This window comes from Hypanus sabinus, unplaced genomic scaffold (assembly GCF_030144855.1).
Source record: "Hypanus sabinus isolate sHypSab1 unplaced genomic scaffold, sHypSab1.hap1 scaffold_1046, whole genome shotgun sequence".
NCBI lineage: Eukaryota > Metazoa > Chordata > Chondrichthyes > Myliobatiformes > Dasyatidae > Hypanus > Hypanus sabinus.
In genome coordinates this window covers 40,143-64,272 of record NW_026779099.1, presented here as the reverse complement: position 1 = coordinate 64,272, position 24,130 = coordinate 40,143, and the positions used below count along the sequence as shown (strand labels likewise).

Sequence of the window (24,130 nt, the reverse complement as noted above, 5' to 3'; positions counted from 1 at the left end):
GTCCTGGACTCCCCCACTATAGGAAACATCCTCTCCACATCCACGCTATCTGTGTCCTCTGGTCCTAGACTCCCTCACTACAGGAAACATCTTCTCCACATCCAATCTATCTGTGTCCTCTGGTCCTAGACTCCCCCACTACAGGAAACATCCTCTCAACATCCACTCTCTCTGTGTCCTCTGGTCCTAGACTCCCCCACTACAGGAAACATCCTCTCAACATCCACTCGATCTGTGTCCTCTGGTCCCAGACTCCCCCACTACAGGAAACATCCTCTCCACATTCACTCTATCTGTGTCCTCTGGTCCTAGACTCCCCCACTACAGGAAACATCCTCTCCACATCCACTCTATCTGTGTCCTCTGGTCCTAGACTCCCCCACTACAGGAAACATCCTCTCCACATCCACTCTATCTGTGTCCTCTGGTCCTAGACTCCCCCACTACAGGATATATCCTCTCCACATCCACTCTATTTGTGTCCTCTGATCCTAGACTCCCCCACTACAGAAAACACCCTCTCCACATCCACTCTATCTGTGTCCTCTGATCCTAGACTTTCCCACTACAGGAAACATCCTCTCCACATCCACTCTGTCTGTGGTCCTAGACTCCCCCACTACAGGAAACACCCTCTCCACATCCACTCTATCTGTGTCCTCTGGTCGTAGACTCCCCCAGTATAGGAAACATCCTCTCCACATCCACTCTGTCTGTGTCGTCTGGTCCTGGACTCCCCCACTACAGGAATCATCCTCTCCACATCCACTCTATCTGTGTCCTCTGGTCATAGACTCCCTCAGTACAGGAAACATCCTCTCCACATCCACTCTATCTGTGTCCTCTGGTCATAGACTTCCTCACTACAGGAAACATCCTCTCCACATCCACTCTATCTGTGTCCTCTGGTCCTAGACTCCCCCACTACAGGAAACATCCTCTCCACATCCACTCTATCTGTGTCCTCTGGTCCTAGACTCCCCCGCTACAGGAAACATCCTCTCCACATCCACTCTATCTGTGACCTCTGGTCCTAGACTCCCCCACTACAGGAAACATCCTCTCCACATCCACTCTATCTGTCTCCTCTGGTCCTAGACTCCCCTGCTACCGGAAACATCCTCTCCACATCCACTCTATCTGTGTCCTCTGGTCCTAGACTCCCCCACTACAGTAAACACCCACTCCACATCCACTCTGTCTGTGGTCCTCGACTCCCCCACTACAGGAAACATCCTCTCCACATCCACTCTATCTGTCTCCTCTGGTCCCAGACTCCCCCGCTACCGGAAACATCCTCTCCACATCCACTCTATCTGTGTCCTCTGGTCGTAGACTCCCCCACTACAGGAAACATCCTCTCCACATCCACTCTATCTGTGTCCTCTGGTCCTAGACTCCCCCACTACAGGAAACATCCTCTCCACATCCACTCTGTCTGTGGTCCCCGACTCCCCCACTACAGGAAACATCCTCTCCACATCCACTCTATCTGTGTCCTCTGGTCGTAGACTCCCCCGCTACTGGAAACACCCTCTCCACATCCACTCTGTCTGTGTACTCTGGTCGTAGACTCCACCACTACAGGAAACATCCTCTCCACATCCACTCTATCTGTGTCCTCTGATCCTAGACTCCCCCACTACAGGAAACATCCTCTCCACATCCACTCTATCTGTGTCCTCTGATCCTAGACTCCCCCACTACAGAAAACACCCTCTCCACATCCACTCTATCTGTGTCCTCTGATCCTAGACTCCCCCACTACAGGAAACACCCTCTCCACATCCACTCTATCTGTGTCCTCTGGTCGTAGACTCCCCCAGTATAGGAAACATCCTCTCCACATCCACTCTATCTGTGTCCTCTGGTCGTAGACTCCCCCACTACAGGAAACACCCTCTCCACATCCACTCTATCTGTGACCTCTGGTCCTGGACTCCCCCACTGCAGGAAACATCCTCTCCACATCAACTCTGTCTGCGTACTCTGGTCCTAGACTCCCCCACTACAGGAAACATCCTCTCCACATCCACTGTATCTGTGTCCTCTGGTCCTAGACCCCCACTACAGGAAACATCCTCTCCACATCCACTCTATCTGTGTCCTCTGGTCCTAGACTCCCCCACTACAGGAAACATCCTCTCAACATCCACTCGATCTGTGTCCTCTGGTCCCAGACTCCCCCACTACAGGAAACATCCTCTCCACATTCACTCTATCTGTGTCCTCTGGTCCTAGACTCCCCCACTACAGGAAACATCCTCTCCACATCCACTCTATCTGTGTCCTCTGGTCCTAGACTCCCCCACTACAGGAAACATCCTCTCCACATCCACTCTATCTGTGTCCTCTGGTCCTAGACTCCCCCACTACAGGATATATCCTCTCCACATCCACTCTATTTGTGTCCTCTGATCCTAGACTCCCCCACTACAGAAAACACCCTCTCCACATCCACTCTATCTGTGTCCTCTGATCCTAGACTTTCCCACTACAGGAAACATCCTCTCCACATCCACTCTGTCTGTGGTCCTAGACTCCCCCACTACAGGAAACACCCTCTCCACATCCACTCTATCTGTGTCCTCTGGTCGTAGACTCCCCCAGTATAGGAAACATCCTCTCCACATCCACTCTATCTGTGTCCTCTGATCCTAGACTTTCCCACTACAGGAAACATCCTCTCCACATCCACTCTGTCTGTGGTCCTAGACTCCCCCACTACAGGAAACACCCTCTCCACATCCACTCTATCTGTGTCCTCTGGTCGTAGACTCCCCCACTACAGGAATCATCCTCTCCACATCCACTCTATCTGTGTCCTCTGGTCATAGACTCCCTCAGTACAGGAAACATCCTCTCCACATCCACTCTATCTGTGTCCTCTGGTCATAGACTTCCTCACTACAGGAAACATCCTCTCCACATCCACTCTATCTGTGTCCTCTGGTCCTAGACTCCCCCACTACAGGAAACATCCTCTCCACATCCACTCTATCTGTGTCCTCTGGTCCTAGACTCCCCCGCTACAGGAAACATCCTCTCCACATCCACTCTATCTGTGACCTCTGGTCCTAGACTCCCCCACTACAGGAAACATCCTCTCCACATCCACTCTATCTGTCTCCTCTGGTCCTAGACTCCCCTGCTACCGGAAACATCCTCTCCACATCCACTCTATCTGTGTCCTCTGGTCCTAGACTCCCCCACTACAGTAAACACCCACTCCACATCCACTCTGTCTGTGGTCCTCGACTCCCCCACTACAGGAAACATCCTCTCCACATCCACTCTATCTGTCTCCTCTGGTCCCAGACTCCCCCGCTACCGGAAACATCCTCTCCACATCCACTCTATCTGTGTCCTCTGGTCGTAGACTCCCCCACTACAGGAAACATCCTCTCCACATCCACTCTATCTGTGTCCTCTGGTCCTAGACTCCCCCACTACAGGAAACATCCTCTCCACATCCACTCTGTCTGTGGTCCCCGACTCCCCCACTACAGGAAACATCCTCTCCACATCCACTCTATCTGTGTCCTCTGGTCGTAGACTCCCCCACTACTGGAAACACCCTCTCCACATCCACTCTGTCTGTGTACTCTGGTCGTAGACTCCACCACTACAGGAAACATCCTCTCCACATCCACTCTATCTGTGTCCTCTGATCCTAGACTCCCCCACTACAGGAAACATCCTCTCCACATCCACTCTATCTGTGTCCTCTGATCCTAGACTCCCCCACTACAGAAAACACCCTCTCCACATCCACTCTATCTGTGTCCTCTGATCCTAGACTCCCCCACTACAGGAAACATCCTCTCCACATCCACTCTGTCTGTGGTCCTAGACTCCCCCACTACAGGAAACACCCTCTCCACATCCACTCTATGTGTGTCCTCTGGTCGTAGACTCCCCCAGTATAGGAAACATCCTCTCCACATCCACTCTATCTGTGTCCTCTGGTCGTAGACTCCCCCACTACAGGAAACACCCTCTCCACATCCACTCTATCTGTGACCTCTGGTCCTGGACTCCCCCACTGCAGGAAACATCCTCTCCACATCAACTCTGTCTGCGTACTCTGGTCCTAGACTCCCCCACTACAGGAAACATCCTCTCCACATCCACTGTATCTGTGTCCTCTGGTCCTAGACCCCCACTACAGGAAACATCCTCTCCACATCCACTCTATCTGTGTCCTCTGGTCGTAGACTCCCCCACTACAGGAAACACCCTCTCCACATCCACTCTATCTGTGACCTCTGGTCCTGGACTCCCCCACTGCAGGAAACATCCTCTCCACATCAACTCTGTCTGCGTACTCTGGTCCTAGACTCCCGCACTTCAGGAAACATCCTCTCCACATCCACTCTATCTGTGTCCTCTGTTCCTAGACTCCCCCACTACAGGAAACATCCTCTCCACATCCACTCTATCTGTGTCCTCTGGTCCTAGACTCCCCCACTACAGGATATATCCTCTCCACATCCACTCTATCTGTGTCCTCTGATCCTAGACTCCCCCACTACAGAAAACACCCTCTCCACATCCACTCTATCTGTGTCCTCTGATCCTAGACTTTCCCACAACAGGAAACATCCTCTCCACATCAACTCTGTCTGCGTACTCTGCTCCTAGACTCCCCCACTACAGGAAACATCTTCTCCACATCCACTCTATCTGATTGCTCTGGTCCTAGACTCCCCCACTACAGGAAACATCTTCTCCACATCCACTCTATCTGTGTCCTCTGGTCGTAGACTCCCCCACTACAGGAAACACCCTCTCCACATCCACTCTATCTGTGACCTCTGGTCCTGGACTCCCCCACTGCAGGAAACATCCTCTCCACATCAACTCTCTCTGCGTACTCTGGTCCTAGACTCCCCCACTACAGGAAACATCCTCTCCACATCCACTCTATCTGTGTCCTCTGGTCCTAGACTCCCCCACTACAGGAAATATCCTCTCCACATCCACTCTATCTGTGTCCTCTGGTCATAGACTCCCTCAGTACAGGAAACATCCTCTCCACATCCACTCTATCTGTGTCCTCTGGTCATAGACTTCCTCACTACAGGAAACATCCTCTCCACATCCACTCTATCTGTGTCCTCTGGTCCTAGACTACCCCACTACAGGAAACATCCTCTCCACATCCACTCTATCTGTGTCCTCTGGTCCTAGACTCCCCCACTACAGGAAACATCCTCTCCACATCCACTCTATCTGTCTCCTCTGGTCCTAGACTCCCCCACTACAGGAAACATCCTCTCCACATCCACTCTATCTGTGTCCTCTGGTCCTAGACTCCCCCACTACAGGAAACATCCTCTCCACATCCAGTCTATCTGTGTCCTCTGGTCCTAGACTCCCTCAGTACAGGAAACATCCTCTCCACATCCACTCTGTCTGTGGTCCTCGACTCCCCCACTACAGGAAACACCCTCTCCACATCCACTCTATCTGTGTCCTCTGGTCGTAGACTCCCCCACTACAGGAAACACCCTCTCCACATCCACTCTGTCTGTGTACTCTGGTCCTAGACTTCCCCACTACAGGAAACATCCTCTCCACATCCACTCTGTCTGTGGTCCTAGACTCCCCTACTACAGGAAACATCCTCTCCACATCCACTCTGTCTGTGGTCCTAGACTCCCCCACTACAGGAAACATCCTCTCCACATCCACTCTATCTGTGTCCTCTGATCCTAGACTCCCCCACTACAGGAAACATCCTCTCCACATCCACTCTATCTGTGTCCTCTGATCCTAGACTCCCCCACTACAGGAAACACCCTCTCCACATCCACTCTATCTGTGGTCGTAGACTCCCCCAGTATAGGAAACATCCTCTCCACATCCACTCTATCTCTGTCCTCTGGTCCTAGACTCCCCCACTACAGGAAACATCCTCTCCACATCCACTCTATCTGTGTCCTCTGGTCCTAGACTCCCCCACTATAGGAAACATCCTCTCCACATCCACTCTATCTGTGTCCTCTGGACCTAGACTCCCCCACTACAGGAAACACCCTCTCCACATCCACTCTATCTGTGTCCTCTGGTCCTAGACTCCCCCACTACAGAAAACACCCTCTCCACATCCACTCTATCTGTGTCCTCTGATCCTAGACTCCCCCACTACAGGAAACACCCTCTCCACATCCACTCTATCTGTGTCCTCTGGTCGTAGACTCCCCCAGTATAGGAAACATCCTCTCCACATCCACTCTATCTGTGTCCTCTGGTCGTAGACTCCCCCACTACAGGAAACACCCTCTCCACATCCACTCTATCTGTGACCTCTGGTCCTGGACTCCCCCACTGCAGGAAACATCCTCTCCACATCAACTCTGTCTACGTACTCTGGTCCTGGACCCCCACTACAGGAAACACCCTTTCCACATCCACTCTATCTGTGTCCTCTGGTCGTAGACTTCCCCACTACAGGAAACATCCTCTCCACATCCACTCTGCCTGTGGTCCTAGACTCCCCCACTACAGGAAACATCCTCTCCACATCCACTCTATCTGTGTCCTCTGATCCTAGACTCCCCCACTACAGGAAACACCCTCTCCACATCCACTCTATCTGTGTCCTCTGGTCGTAGACTCCCCCACTACAGGAAACATCCTCTCCACATCCACTCTATCTGTGTCCTCTGGTCCTAGACTCCCCCACTACAGGAAACACCCTCTCCACATCCACTCTATCTGTGTCCTCTGGTCGTAGACTCCCCCACTACAGGAAACATCCTCTCCACATCCACTCTATCTGTGTCCTCTGGTCCTAGACTCCCCCACTACAGGAAACATCCTCTCCACATCCACTCTATCTGTGTCCTCTGGTCCAAGACTCCCCCACTACAGGAAACATCCTCTCCACATCCAATCTATCTGTGTCCTCTGGTCCTAGACTCCCCCACTACAGGAAACATCCTCTCCACATCCACTCTATCTGTCTCCTCTGGTCCTAGACTCCGCCACTACAGGAAACATCCTCTCCACATCCACTCTATCTGTGTCCTCTGGTCCTAGACTCCCCCACTACAGGAAACATCCTCTCCACATCCACTCTATCTGTGTCCTCTGGTCCTAGACTCCCCCACTACAGGAAACATCCTCTCCACATCCACTCTATCTGTCTCCTCTGGTCCTAGACTCCCCCACTACAGGAAACATCCTCTCCACATCCACTCTATCTGTGTCCTCTGGTCCTAGACTCCCACACTACAGGAAACATCCTCTCCACATCCACTCTATCTGTGTCCTCTGGTCCTAGACTCCCTCAGTACAGGAAACATCCTCTCCACATCCACTCTGTCTGTGGTCCTCGACTCCCCCACTACAGGAAACACCCTCTCCACATCCACTCTATCTGTGTCCTCTGGTCGTAGACTCCCCCACTACAGGAAACACCCTCTCCACATCCACTCTGTCTGTGTACTCTGGTCCTAGACTTCCCCACTACAGGAAACATCCTCTCCACATCCACTCTGTCTGTGGTCCTAGACTCCCCCACTACAGGAAACATCCTCTCCACATCCACTCTATCTGTGTCCTCTGATCCTAGACTCCCCCACTACAGGAAACATCCTCTCCACATCCACTCTATCTGTGTCCTCTGATCCTAGACTCCCCCACTACAGGAAACACCCTCTCCACATCCACTCTATCTGTGTCCTCTGGTCGTAGACTCCCCCAGTATAGGAAACATCCTCTCCACATCCACTCTATCTGTGTCCTCTGGTCATAGACTTCCTCACTACAGGAAACATCCTCTCCACATCCACTCTATCTGTGTCCTCTGGTCCTAGACTACCCCACTACAGGAAACATCCTCTCCACATCCACTCTATCTGTGTCCTCTGGTCCTAGACTCCCCCACTACAGGAAACATCCTCTCCACATCCACTCTATCTGTCTCCTCTGGTCCTAGACTCCCCCACTACAGGAAACATCCTCTCCACATCCACTCTATCTGTGTCCTCTGGTCCTAGACTCCCCCACTACAGGAAACATCCTCTCCACATCCAGTCTATCTGTGTCCTCTGGTCCTAGACTCCCTCAGTACAGGAAACATCCTCTCCACATCCACTCTGTCTGTGGTCCTCGACTCCCCCACTACAGGAAACACCCTCTCCACATCCACTCTATCTGTGTCCTCTGGTCGTAGACTCCCCCACTACAGGAAACACCCTCTCCACATCCACTCTGTCTGTGTACTCTGGTCCTAGACTTCCCCACTACAGGAAACATCCTCTCCACATCCACTCTGTCTGTGGTCCTAGACTCCCCTACTACAGGAAACATCCTCTCCACATCCACTCTGTCTGTGGTCCTAGACTCCCCCACTACAGGAAACATCCTCTCCACATCCACTCTATCTGTGTCCTCTGATCCTAGACTCCCCCACTACAGGAAACATCCTCTCCACATCCACTCTATCTGTGTCCTCTGATCCTAGACTCCCCCACTACAGGAAACACCCTCTCCACATCCACTCTATCTGTGGTCGTAGACTCCCCCAGTATAGGAAACATCCTCTCCACATCCACTCTATCTCTGTCCTCTGGTCCTAGACTCCCCCACTACAGGAAACATCCTCTCCACATCCACTCTATCTGTGTCCTCTGGTCCTAGACTCCCCCACTATAGGAAACATCCTCTCCACATCCACTCTATCTGTGTCCTCTGGACCTAGACTCCCCCACTACAGGAAACACCCTCTCCACATCCACTCTATCTGTGTCCTCTGGTCCTAGACTCCCCCACTACAGAAAACACCCTCTCCACATCCACTCTATCTGTGTCCTCTGATCCTAGACTCCCCCACTACAGGAAACACCCTCTCCACATCCACTCTATCTGTGTCCTCTGGTCGTAGACTCCCCCAGTATAGGAAACATCCTCTCCACATCCACTCTATCTGTGTCCTCTGGTCGTAGACTCCCCCACTACAGGAAACACCCTCTCCACATCCACTCTATCTGTGACCTCTGGTCCTGGACTCCCCCACTGCAGGAAACATCCTCTCCACATCAACTCTGTCTACGTACTCTGGTCCTGGACCCCCACTACAGGAAACACCCTTTCCACATCCACTCTATCTGTGTCCTCTGGTCGTAGACTTCCCCACTACAGGAAACATCCTCTCCACATCCACACTGTCTGTGGTCCTAGACTCCCCCACTACAGGAAACATCCTCTCCACATCCACTCTATCTGTGTCCTCTGATCCTAGACTCCCCCACTACAGGAAACACCCTCTCCACATCCACTCTATCTGTGTCCTCTGGTCGTAGACTCCCCCACTACAGGAAACATCCTCTCCACATCCACTCTATCTGTGTCCTCTGGTCCTAGACTCCCCCACTACAGGAAACATCCTCCACATCCACTCTGTCTGTGGTCCTAGACTCCCCCACTACAGGAAACATCCTCTCCACATCCACTCTATCTGTGTCCTCTGGTCGTAGACTCCCCCACTACTGGAAACACCCTCTCCACATCCACTCTGTCTGTGTACTCTGGTCGTAGACTCCACCACTACAGGAAACATCCTCTCCACATCCACTCTATCTGTGCGCTCTGATCCTAGACTACCCCACTACAGGAAACATCCTCTCCACATCCACTCTATCTGTGTCCTCTGATCCTAGACTCCCCCACTACAGAAAACACCCTCTCCACATCCACTCTATCTGTGTCCTCTGATCCTAGACTCCCCCACTACAGGAAACATCCTCTCCACATCCACTCTGTCTGTGGTCCTAGACTCCCCCACTACAGGAAACACCCTCTCCACATCCACTCTATCTGTGTCCTCTGGTCGTAGACTCCCCCAGTATAGGAAACATCCTCTCCACATCCACTCTATCTGTGTCCTCTGGTCGTAGACTCCCCCACTACAGGAAACACCCTCTCCACATCCACTCTATCTGTGACCTCTGGTCCTGGACTCCCCCACTGCAGGAAACATCCTCTCCACATCAACTCTGTCTGCGTACTCTGGTCCTAGACCCCCACTACAGGAAACATCCTCTCCACATCCACTGTATCTGTGTCCTCTGGTCCTAGACACCCACTACAGGAAACATCCTCTCCACATCCACTCTATCTGTGTCCTCTGGTCGTAGACTCCCCCACTACAGGAAACACCCTCTCCACATCCACTCTATCTGTGACCTCTGGTCCTGGACTCCCCCACTGCAGGAAACATCCTCTCCACATCAACTCTGTCTGCGTACTCTGGTCCTAGACTCCCGCACTTCAGGAAACATCCTCTCCACATCCACTCTATCTGTGTCCTCTGGTCCTAGACTCCCCCACTACAGGAAACATCCTCTCCACATCCACTCTATCTGTGTCCTCTGGTCCTAGACTCCCCCACTACAGGATATATCCTCTCCACATCCACTCTATCTGTGTCCTCTGATCCTAGACTCCCCCACTACAGAAAACACCCTCTCCACATCCACTCTATCTGTGTCCTCTGATCCTAGACTTTCCCACAACAGGAAACATCCTCTCCACATCAACTCTGTCTGCGTACTCTGGTCCTAGACTCCCCCACTACAGGAAACATCTTCTCCACATCCACTCTATCTGATTCCTCTGGTCCTAGACTCCCCCACTACAGGAAACATCTTCTCCACATCCACTCTATCTGTGTCCTCTGGTCGTAGACTCCCCCACTACAGGAAACACCCTCTCCACATCCACTCTATCTGTGACCTCTGGTCCTGGACTCCCCCACTGCAGGAAACATCCTCTCCACATCAACTCTGTCTGCGTACTCTGGTCCTAGACTCCCCCACTACAGGAAACATCTTCTCCACATCCACTCTATCTGCGTACTCTGGTCCTAGACTCCCCCACTACAGGAAACATCCTCTCCACATCCACTCTATCTGTGTCCTCTGGTCCTAGACTCCCCCACTACAGGTAACATCCTCTCCACATCCACTCTATCTGTGTCCTCTGGTCCTAGACTCCCCCACTACAGGAAATATCCTCTCCACATCCACTCTATCTGTGTCCACTGGTCCTAGACTCCCCCACTACAGGAAACATCCTCTCCACATCCACTCTATCTGTGTCCTCTGGTCCTAGACTCCCCCACTACAGGAAACATCCTCTCCACATCCACTCTATCTGTCTCCTCTGGTCCTAGACTCCCCCACTACAGGAAACATCCTCTCCACATCCACTCTATCTGTGTCCTCTGGTCCTAGACTCCCTCAGTACTGGAAACATCCTCTCCACATCCACTCTGTCTGTGGTCCTCGACTCCCCCACTACAGGAAACACCCTCTCCACATCCACTCTGTCTGTGTACTCTGGTCCTAGACTTCCCCACTACAGGAAACATCCTCTCCACATCCACTCTGTCTGTGGTCCTAGACTCCCCTACTACAGGAAACATCCTCTCCACATCCACTCTGTCTGTGGTCCTAGACTCCCCCACTACAGGAAACATACTCTCCACATCCACTCTATCTGTGTCCTCTGATCCTAGACTCCCCCACTACAGGAAACATCCTCTCCACATCCACTCTATCTGTGTCCTCTGATCCTAGACTCCCCCACTACAGGAAACACCCTCTCCACATCCACTCTATCTGTGTCCTCTGGTCGTAGACTCCCCCAGTATAGGAAACATCCTCTCCACATCCACTCTATCTGTGTCCTCTGGTCGTAGACTCCCCCACTACAGGAAGCACCCTCTCCACATCCACTCTATCTGTGACCTCTGGTCCTGGACTCCCCCACTGCAGGAAACATCCTCTCCACATCAACTCTGTCTACGTACTCTGGTCCTAGACCCCCACTACAGGAAACACCCTTTCCACATCCACTATCTGTGTCCTCTGGTCGTAGACTCCCCCACTACAGGAAACACCCTCTCCACATCCACTCTGTCTGTGTACTCTGGTCCTAGACTTCCCCACTACAGGAAACATCCTCTCCACATCCACTCTGTCTGTGGTCCTAGACTCCCCCACTACAGGAAACATCCTCTCCACATCCACTCTATCTGTGTCCTCTGATCCTAGACTCCCCCACTACAGGAAACATCCTCTCCACATCCACTCTATCTGTGTCCTCTGATCCTAGACTCCCCCACTACAGGAAACACCCTCTCCACATCCAGTCTATCTGTGTCCTCTGGTCGTAGACTCCCCCAGTATAGGAAACATCCTCTCCACATCCACTCTATCTGTGTCCTCTGGTCCTAGACTCCCCCACTACAGGAAACATCCTCTCCACATCCACTCTATCTGTGTCCTCTGGTCCTAGACTCCCCCACTATAGGAAACATCCTCTCCACATCCACTCTATCTGTGTCCACTGGACCTAGACTCCCCCACTACAGGAAACACCCTCTCCACATCCACTCTATCTGTGTCCTCTGGTCCTAGACTCCCCCACTACAGAAAACACCCTCTCCACATCCACTCTATCTGTGTCCTCTGATCCTAGACTCCCCCACTACAGGAAACACCCTCTCCACATCCACTCTATCTGTGTCCTCTGGTCGTAGACTCCCCCAGTATAGGAAACATCCTCTCCACATCCACTCTATCTGTGTCCTCTGGTCGTAGACTCCCCCACTACAGGAAACACCCTCTCCACATCCACTCTATCTGTGACCTCTGGTCCTGGACTCCCCCACTGCAGTAAACATCCTCTCCACATCAACTCTGTCTACGTACTCTGGTCCTAGACCCCCACTACAGGAAACATCCTCTCCACATCCACTCTCTCTGTGTCGTCTGGTCCTGGACTCCCCCACTACAGGAATCATCCTCTCCACATCCACTCTGTCTGTGTACTCTGGTCCTAGACTCCCCCACTACAGGAAACATCCTCTCCACATCCACTCTGTCTGTGGTCCTAGACTCCCCCACTACAGGAAACATCCTCTCCGCATCCACTCTCTCTGTGTCCTCTGGTCCCAGACTCCCCCACTACAGGAAACATCCTCTCCACATCCACTCTATCTGTCTCCACTGGTCCTAGACTCCCCCACTACAGGAAACATCCTCTCCGCATCCACTCTATCTGTGTCCTCTGGTCCCAGACTCCCCCACTACAGGAAACATCCTCTCCACATCCACTCTATCTGTCTCTACTGGTCCCAGACTCCCCCAGTAAAGGAAACATCCTCTCCACATCCACTCTATCTGTGTCCTCTGGACCTGGACTCCCCTACTACAGGAAACATGCTCTCCACATCCGCTCTATCTGTGTCCTCTGGTCCTGGACTCCCCCGCTACCGGAAACATCCTCTCCACATCCACTCTATCTGTGTCCTCTGGTCCTAGACTCCCCCACTACAGAAAACACCCTCTCCACATCTACTCTATCTGTGTCCTCTGATCCTAGACTCCCCCACTACAGGAAACGCCCTCTCCACATCCACTCTATCTGTGTCCTCTGGTCGTAGACTCCCCCAGTATAGGAAACATCCTCTCCACATCCACTCTATCTGTGACCTCTGGTCCTGGACTCCCCCACTGCAGGAAACATCCTCTCCACATCAACTCTGTCTACGTACTCTGGTCCTAGACCCCCACTACAGGAAACACCCTTTCCACATCCACTCTATCTGTGTCCTCTGGTCGTAGACTCCCCCACTACAGGAAACACCCTCTCCACATCCACTCTGTCTGTGTACTTTGGTCCTAGACTTCCCCACTACAGGAAACATCCTCTCCACATCCACTCTGTCTGTGGTCCTAGACTCCCCCACTACAGGAAACATCCTCTCCGCATCCACTCTATCTGTGTCCTCTGATCCTAGACTCCCCCACTACAGGAAACATCCTCTCCACATCCACTCTATCTGTGTCCTCTGATCCTAGACTCCCCCACTACAGGAAACACCCTCTCCACATCCAGTCTATCTGTGTCCTCTGGTCGTAGACTCCCCCAGTATAGGAAACATCCTCTCCACATCCACTCTATCTGTGTCCTCTGGTCCTAGACTCCCCCACTACAGGAAACATCCTCTCCACATCCACTCTATCTGTGTCCTCTGGTCCTAGACTCCCCCACTATAGGAAACATCCTCTCCACATCCACTCTATCTGTGTCCTCTGGACCTAGACTCCCCCACTACAGGAAACACCCTCTCCACATCCACTCTATCTGTGTCCTCTGGTCCTAGACTCCCCCACTACAGAAAACACCCTCTCCACATCCACTCTATCTGTGTCCTCTGATCCTAGACTCCCCCACTACAGGAAACACCCTCTCCACATCCACTCTATCTGTGTCCTCTGGTCGTAGACTCCCCCAGTATAGGAAACATCCTCTCCACATCCACTCTATCTGTGTCCTCTGGTCGTAGACTCCCCCACTACAGGAAACACCCTCTCCACATCCACTCTATCTGTGACCTCTGGTCCTGGACTCCCCCACTGCAGTAAACATCCTCTCCACATCAACTCTGTCTACGTACTCTGGTCCTAGACCCCCACTACAGGAAACATCCTCTCCACATCCGCTCTCTCTGTGTCGTCTGGTCCTGGACTCCCCCACTACAGGAATCATCCTCTCCACATCCACTCTGTCTGTGTACTCTGGTCCTAGACTCCCCCACTACAGGAAACCTCCTCTCCACATCCACTCTGTCTGTGGTCCTAGACTCCCCCACTACAGGAAACATCCTCTCCGCATCCACTCTATCTGTGTCCTCTGGTCCCAGACTCCCCCACTACAGGAAACATCCTCTCCACATCCACTCTATCTGTCTCCACTGGTCCTAGACTCCCCCACTACAGGAAACATCCTCTCCGCATCCACTCTATCTGTGTCCTCTGGTCCCAGACTCCCCCACTACAGGAAACATCCTCTCCACATCCACTCTATCTGTCTCCACTGGTCCCAGACTCCCCCAGTAAAGGAAACATCCTCTCCACATCCACTCTATCTGTGTCCTCTGGACCTGGACTCCCCTACTACAGGAAACATGCTCTCCACATCCGCTCTATCTGTGTCCTCCGGTCCTGGACTCCCCCGCTACCGGAAACTCCCTCTCCACATCCACTCTGTCTGTGGTCCTCGACTCCCCCACTACAGGAAACACCCTCTCCACATCCACTCTATCTGTGTCCTCTGGTCGTAGACTCCCCCACTACAGGAAACATCCTCTCCACATCCACTCTGTCTGTGTACTCTGGTCCTAGACTTCCCCACTACAGGAAACATCCTCTCCACATCCACTCTGTCTGTGGTCCTAGACTCCCCCACTACAGGAAACATCCTCTCCACATCCACTCTATCTGTGTCCTCTGGTCGTAGACTCCCCCACTACTGGAAACACCCTCTCCACATCCACTCTATCTGTGTCCTCTGGTCCTAGACTCTCCCACTATAGGAAACATCCTGTCCACATCCACTCTATCTGTGTACTCTGGTCGTAGACTCCACCACTACAGGAAACATCCTGTCCACATCCACTCTCTCTGTGTCCTCTGATCCTAGACTCCCCCACTACAGGAAACATCCTCTCCACATCCACTCTATCTGTGTCCTCTGATCCTAGACTCCCCCACTACAGGAAACATCCTCTCCACATCCACTCTATCTGTGTCCTCTGATCCTAGACTCCCCCACTACAGGAAACATCCTATCCACATCCACTCTATCTGTGTCCTCTGATCCTAGACTCCCCCACTACAGGAAACATCCTCTCCACATCCACTCTATCTGTGTCCTCTGATCCTAGACTCCCCCACTACAGAAAACACCCTCTCCACATCCACTCGATCTGTGTCCTCTGATCCTAGACTCCCCCACTACAGGAAACATCCTCTCCACATCCACTCTGTCTGTGGTCCTAGACTCCCCCACTACAGGAAACACCCTCTCCACATCCACTCTATCTGTGTCCTCTGGTCGTTGACTCCCCCAGTATAGGAAACATCCTCTCCACATCCACTCTATCTGTGTCCTTTGGTCGTAGACTCCCCCAGTACAGGAAACACCCTCTCCACATCCACTCTATCTGTGTCCTCTGGTCCTGGACTCCCCCACTGCAGGAAACATCCTCTCCACATCAACTCTGTCTGCGTACTCTGGTCCTAGACCCCCACTACAGGAAACATCCTCTCCACATCCACTGTATCTGTGTCCTCTGGTCCTAGACCCCCACTACAGGAAACATCCTCTCCACATCCACTCTATCTGTGTCCTCTGGTCGTAGACTCCCCCACTACAGGAAACACCCTCTCCACATCCACTCTATCTGTGACCTCTGGTCCTGGACTCCCCCACTGCAGGAAACATCCTCTCCACATCAACTCTGTCTGCGTACTCTGGTCCTAGACTCCCCCACTACAGGAAACATCTTCTCCACATCCACTCTATCTGCGTACTATGGTCCTAGACTCCCCCACTACAGGAAACATCCTCTCCACATCCACTCTATCTGTGTCCTCTGGTCCTAGACTTCCCCACAACAGGATACATCCTCTCCACATCCACTCTGTCTGTGGTCCTAGACTCCCCCACTACAGGAAACATCCTCTCCACATCCACTCTACCTGTGTCCTCTGATCCTAGACTCCCCCACTACAGGAAACATCCTCTCCACATCCACTCTATCTGTGTCCTCTGATCCTAGACTCCCCCACTACAGAAAACACCCTCTCCACATCCACTCTATCTGTGTCCTCTGATCCTAGATTTTCCCAATACAGGAAACATCCTCTCCACATCCACTCTGTCTGTGGTCCTAGACTCCCCCACTACAGGAAACACCCTCTCCACATCCACTCTATCTGTGTCCTCTGGTCGTAGACTCCCCCAGTATAGGAAACATCCTCTCCACATCCACTCTGTCTGTGTCCTCTGGTCGTAGACTCCCCCACTACAGGAAACACCCTCTCCACATCCACTCTATCTGTGACCTCTGGTCCTGGACTCCCCCACTGCAGGAAACATCCTCTCCACATCAACTCTGTCTGCGTACTCTGGTCCTAGACCCCCACTACAGGAAACATCCTCTCCACATCCACTCTATCTGTGTCCTCTGGTCCTAGACCCCCACTACAGGAAACATCCTCTCCACATCCACTCTATCTGTGTCCTCTGGTCGTAGACTCCCCCACTACAGGAAACACCCTCTCCACATCCACTCTATCTGTGACCTCTGGTCCTGGACTCCCCCACTGCAGGAAACATCCTCTCCACATCAACTCTGTCTGCGTACTCTGGTCCTAGACCCCCACTACAGGAAACATCCTCTCCACATCCACTCTATCTGTGTCCTCTGGTCCTACACCCCCACTACAGGAAACATCCTCTCCACATCCACTCTATCTGTGTCCTCTGGTCGTAGACTCCCCCACTACAGGAAACACCCTCTCCACATCCACTCTATCTGTGACCTCTGGTCCTGGTCTCCCCCACTGCAGGAAACATCCTCTCCACATCAACTCTGTCTGCGTACTCTGGTCCTAGACTCCCCCACTACAGGAAACATCTTCTCCACATCCACTCTATCTGCGTACTCTGGTCCTAGACTCCCCCACTACAGGAAACATCCTCTCCACATCCACTCTATCTGTGTCCTCTGGTCCTAGACTCCCCCACTACAGGAAACATCCTCTCCACATCCACTCTATCTGTGTCCTCTGGTCCTAGACTCCCCCACTACAGGAAATATCCTCTCCACATCCACTCTATCTGTGTCCTCTGGTCATAGACTCCCTCAGTACAGGAAACATCCTCTCCACATCCACTCTATCTGTGTCCTCTGGTCATAGACTCCCTCACTACAGGAAACATCCTCTCCACATCCAGTCTATCTGTGTCCTCTGGTCCTAGACTCCCCCACTACAGGAAACATCCTCTCCACATCCACTCTATCTGTCTCCTCTGGTCCTAGACTCCGCCACTACAGGAAACATCCTCTCCACATCCACTCTATCTGTGTCCTCTGGTCCTAGACTCCCCCACTACAGGAAACATCCTCTCCACATCCACTCTATCTGTGTCCTCTGGTCCTAGACTCCCTCAGTACAGGAAACATCCTCTCCACATCCACTCTATCTGTGTCCTCTGGTCCTAGACTTCCCCACAACAGGATACATCCTCTCCACATCCACTCTGTCTGTGGTCCTAGACTCCCCCACTACAGGAAACATCCTCTCCACATCCACTCTATCTGTGTCCTCTGATCCTAGACTCCCCCACTACAGGAAACATCCTCTCCACATCCACTCTATCTGTGTCCTCTGATCCTAGACTCCCCCACTACAGAAAACACCCTCTCCACATCCACTCTATCTGTGTCCTCTGATCCTAGACTCCCCCACTAAAGGAAACATCCTCTCCACATCCACTCTGTCTGTGGTCCTAGACTCCCCCACTACAGGAAACACCCTCTCCACATCCACTCTATCTGTGTCCTCTGGTCGTAGACTCCCCCAGTATAGGAAACATCCTCTCCACATCCACTCTATCTGTGTCCTCTGGTCCTAGACTCCCCCACGACAGGAAACACCCTCTCCACATCCACTCTATCTGTGACCTCTGGTCCTGGACTCCCCCACTGCAGGAAACATCCTCTCCACATCAACTCTGTCTGCGTACTCTGGTCCTAGACCCCCACTACAGGAAACATCCTCTCCACATCCACTCTATCTGTGTCCTCTGGTCCTAGACCCCCACTACAGGAAACATCCTCTCCACATCCACTCTATCTGTGTCCACTGGTCGTAGACTCCCCCACTACAGGAAACAGCCTCTCCACATCCACTCTATCTGTGACCTCTGGTCCTGGACTCCCCCACTGCAGGAAACATCCTCTCCACATCAACTCTGTCTGCGTACTCTGGTCCTAGACTCCCCCACTACAGGAAACATCTTCTCCACATCCACTCTATCTGTTTCCTCTGGTCCTACACCCCCACTACAGGAAACAGCCTCTCCACATCCACTCTATCTGTGACCTCTGGTCCTGGACTCCCCCACTGCAGGAAACATCCTCTCCACATCAACTCTGTCTGCGTACTCTGGTCCTAGACCCCCACTACAGGAAACATCCTCTCCACATCCACTCTATCTGTGTCCTCTGGTCCTACACCCCCACTACAGGAAACATCCTCTCCACATCCACTCTATCTGTGTCCTCTGGTCGTAGACTCCCCCACTACAGGAAACACCCTCTCCACATCCACTCTATCTGTGACCTCTGGTCCTGGTCTCCCCCACTGCAGGAAACATCCTCTCCACATCAACTCTGTCTGCGTACTCTGGTCCTAGACTCCCCCACTACAGTAAACATCTTCTCCACATCCACTCTATCTGCGTACTCTGGTCCTAGACTCCCCCACTACAGGAAACATCCTCTCCACATCCACTCTATCTGTGTCCTCTGGTCCTAGACTCCCCCACTACAGGAAACATCCTCTCCACATCCACTCTATCTGTGTCCTCTGGTCCTAGACTCCCCCACTACAGGAAATATCCTCTCCACATCCACTCTATCTGTGTCCTCTGGTCATAGACTCCCTCAGTACAGGAAACATCCTCTCCACATCCACTCTATCTGTGTCCTCTGGTCATAGACTCCCTCAATACAGGAAACATCCTCTCCACATCCAGTCTATCTGTGTCCTCTGGTCCTAGACTCCCCCACTACAGGAAACATCCTCTCCACATCCACTCTATCTGTCTCCTCTGGTCCTAGACTCCGCCACTACAGGAAACATCCTCTCCACATCCACTCTATCTGTGTCCTCTGGTCCTAGACTCCCCCACTACAGGAAACATCCTCTCCACATCCACTCTATCTGTGTCCTCTGGTCCTAGACTCCCTCAGTACAGGAAACATCCTCTCCACATCCACTCTATCTGTGTCCTCTGGTCCTAGACTTCCCCACAACAGGATACATCCTCTCCACATCCACTCTGTCTGTGGTCCTAGACTCCCCCACTACAGGAAACATCCTCTCCACATCCACTCTATCTGTGTCCTCTGATCCTAGACTCCCCCACTACAGGAAACATCCTCTCCACATCCACTCTATCTGTGTCCTCTGATCCTAGACTCCCCCACTACAGAAAACACCCTCTCCACATCCACTCTATCTGTGTCCTCTGATCCTAGACTCCCCCACTAAAGGAAACATCCTCTCCACATCCACTCTGTCTGTGGTCCTAGACTCCCCCACTACAGGAAACACCCTCTCCACATCCACTCTATCTGTGTCCTCTGGTCGTAGACTCCCCCAGTATAGGAAACATCCTCTCCACATCCACTCTATCTGTGTCCTCTGGTCCTAGACTCCCCCACGACAGGAAACACCCTCTCCACATCCACTCTATCTGTGACCTCTGGTCCTGGACTCCCCCACTGCAGGAAACATCCTCTCCACATCAACTCTGTCTGCGTACTCTGGTCCTAGACCCCCACTACAGGAAACATCCTCTCCACATCCACTCTATCTGTGTCCTCTGGTCCTAGACCCCCACTACAGGAAACATCCTCTCCACATCCACTCTATCTGTGTCCACTGGTCGTAGACTCCCCCACTACAGGAAACAGCCTCTCCACATCCACTCTATCTGTGACCTCTGGTCCTGGACTCCCCCACTGCAGGAAACATCCTCTCCACATCAACTCTGTCTGCGTACTCTGGTCCTAGACTCCCCCACTACAGGAAACATCTTCTCCACATCCACTCTATCTGTTTCCTCTGGTCCTAGGCTCCCCCACTACAGGAAACATCTTCTCCACATCCACTCTATCTGTGTCCTCTGGTCGTAGACTCCCCCACTACAGAAAACACCCTCTCCACATCCACTCTATCTGTGACCTCTGGTCCTGGACTCCCCCACTGCAGGAAACATCCTCTCCACATCAACTCTGTCTGCGTACTCTGGTCCTAGAATCCCCCACTACAGGAAACATCTTCTCCACATCCACTCTATCTGCGTACTCTGGTCCTAGACTCCCCCACTACAGGAAACATCCTCTCCACATCCACTCTATCTGTGTCCTCTGGTCCTGGACTCCCCCACTACAGGAAACATCCTCTCCACATCCACTCTATCTGTGTCCTCTGGTCCTATACTCCCCCACTACAGGAAACATCCTCTCCACATCCACTCTATCTGTGTTCTCTGGTCATAGACTCCCTCAGTACAGGAAACATCCTCTCCACATCCACTCTATCTGTGTCCTCTCGTCATAGACTCCCTCACTACAGGAAACATCCTCTCCACATCCACTCTATCTGTGTCCTCTGGTCCTAGACTCCCCCACTACAGGAATCATCCTCTCCACATCCACTCTATCTGTCTCCTCTGGCCCTAGACTCCCCCACTACAGGAAACATCGTCTCACATCCACTCTATCTGTGTCCACTGGTCCTAGACTCCCCCAGTACAGGAAACATGCTCTCCACATCCACTCTATCTGTGGTCATAGACTCCCCCACTACAGGAAACATCCTCTCCACATCCACTCTATCTGTGTCCTCTGGTCCTAGGCTCCCCCACTACAGGAAACATCCTCCCCACATCCACTCAATCTGTGTCCTCTGGTCCTAGACTCCCCCACTACAGGAAACATCCTCTCCTCATCCACTCTATCTGTGTCCTCTGGTCATAGACTCCCCCACTACAGGAAACATCCTCTCCACATCCACTCTATCTGTGTCCTCTGGTCCTAGGCTCCCCCACTACAGGAAACATCCTCCCCACATCCACTCAATCTGTGTCCTCTGGTCCTAGACTCCCCCACTACAGGAAACATCCTCTCCTCATCCACTCAATCTGTGTCCTCTGGTCCTAGACTCCCCCACTATAGGAAACATCCTCTCCACATCCACTCTGTCTGTGTCGTCTGGACCCCCACTACAGGAATCATCCTCTCCACATCCACTCTGTCTGTGTACTCTGGTCCTAGACTCCCCCACTACAGGAAACATCCTCTCCACATCCACTCTATCTGTGTCCTCTGGTCATTGACTCCCCCACTACAGGAAACATCCTCTCCACATCCACTCTATCTGTGTCCTCTGGACCTAGACTCTCCCAATACAGGAAACACCCTCTCCACATCCACTCTATCTGTGTCCTCTGGTCCTAGACTCCCCCACTACAGGAAACATCCTCTCCACATCCACTCTATCTGTGTCCTCTGGTCCTAGACTCCTAAACTACAGGAAACATCCTCTCCACATCCACTCTATCTGTGTCCTCTGGTCCTAGACTCCCCGGCTACAGGAAACATCCTCCCCACATCCACTCAATCTGTGTCCTCTGGTCCTAGACTCCCCCACTACAGGAAACATCCTCTCCTCATCCACTCAATCTGTGTCCTCTGGTCCTAGACTCCCCCACTATAGGAAACATCCTCTCCACATCCACTCTGTCTGTGTCGTCTGGTCCTGGACTCCCCCACTACAGGAATCATCCTCTCCACATCCACTCTGTCTGTGTACTCTGGTCCTAGACTCCCCCACTACAGGAAACATCCTCTCCTCATCCACTCAATCTGTGTCCTCTGGTCCAAGACTCCCCCACTATAGGAAACATCCTCTCCACATCCACTCTGTCTGTGTCCTCTGGTCGTAGACTCCCCCACTACAGGAAACATCCTCTCCTCATCCACTCAATCTGTGTCCTCTGGTCCAAGACTCCCCCACTATAGGAAACATCCTCTCCACATCCACTCTGTCTGTGTCCTCTGGTCCTAGACTTCCCCACGACAGGAAACATCCTCTCCACATCCACTCTGTCTGTGGTCCTAGTCTCCCCCACTACAGGAAACATCCTCTCCACATCCACTCTATCTGTGTCCTCTGGTCGTAGACTCCCCCACTACAGGAAACACCCTCTCCACATCCACTCTGTCTGTGGTCCTAGACTCCCCCACTACAGGAAACACCCTCTCCACATCCACTCTATCTGTGACCTCTGGTCCTGGACTCCCCCACTACAGGAAACATCCTCTCCACATCAACTCTGTCTGAGTACTCTGGTCCTAGACCCCCACTACAGGAAACATCCTCTCCACATCCACTCTATCTGTGTCCTCTGGTCCTAGACCCCCACTACAGGAAACATCCTCTCCACATCCACTCTATCTGTGTCCTCTGGTCGTAGACTCCCCCACTACAGGAAACACCCTCTCCACATCCACTCTATCTGTGACCTCTGGTCCTGGACTCCCCCACTGCAGGAAACATCCTCTCCACATCAACTCTATCTGTGTCCTCTGGTCCTAGGCTCCCCCACTACAGGAAACATCCTCCCCACATCCACTCAATCTGTGTCCTCTGGTCCTAGACTCCCCCACTACAGGAAACATCCTCTCCTCATCCACTCTATCTGTGTCCTCTGGTCATAGACTCCCCCACTACAGGAAACATCCTCTCCACATCCACTCTATCTGTGTCCTCTGGTCCTAGGCTCCCCCACTACAGGAAACATCCTCCCCACATCCACTCAATCTGTGTCCTCTGGTCCTAGACTCCCCCACTACAGGAAACATCCACTCCTCATCCACTCAATCTGTGTCCTCTGGTCCTAGACTCCCCCACTATAGGAAACATCCTCTCCACATCCACTCTGTCTGTGTCGTCTGGACCCCCACTACAGGAATCATCCTCTCCACATCCACTCTGTCTGTGTACTCTGGTCCTAGACTCCCCCACTACAGGAAACATCCTCTCCACATCCACTCTATCTGTGTCCTCTGGTCATTGACTCCCCCACTACAGGAAACATCCTCTCCACATCCACTCTATCTGTGTCCTCTGGACCTAGACTCTCCCAATACAGGAAACACCCTCTCCACATCCACTCTATCTGTGTCCTCTGGTCCTAGACTCCCCCACTACAGGAAACATCCTCTCCACATCCACTCTATCTGTGTCCTCTGGTCCTAGACTCCTCCACTACAGGAAACATCCTCTCCACATCCACTCTATCTGTGTCCTCTGGTCCTAGACTCCCCGGCTACAGGAAACATCCTCCCCACATCCACTCAATCTGTGTCCTCTGGTCCTAGACTCCCCCACTACAGGAAACATCCTCTCCTCATCCACTCAATCTGTGTCCTCTGGTCCAAGACTCCCCCACTATAGGAAAC

The 24,130-nt window shown here is 52.5% G+C and overlaps 1 protein-coding gene across 1 annotated transcript in view; it reads left to right on the top strand.

Annotated features, from left to right (window-relative positions):
• Positions 1-24,130, top strand: part of LOC132386164 (adaptin ear-binding coat-associated protein 1-like) — a gene marked incomplete at its 3' end in the record, with an annotated part of 67,032 nt that overhangs the window by 5,048 nt on the left and 37,854 nt on the right. The window lies entirely within an intron of this gene.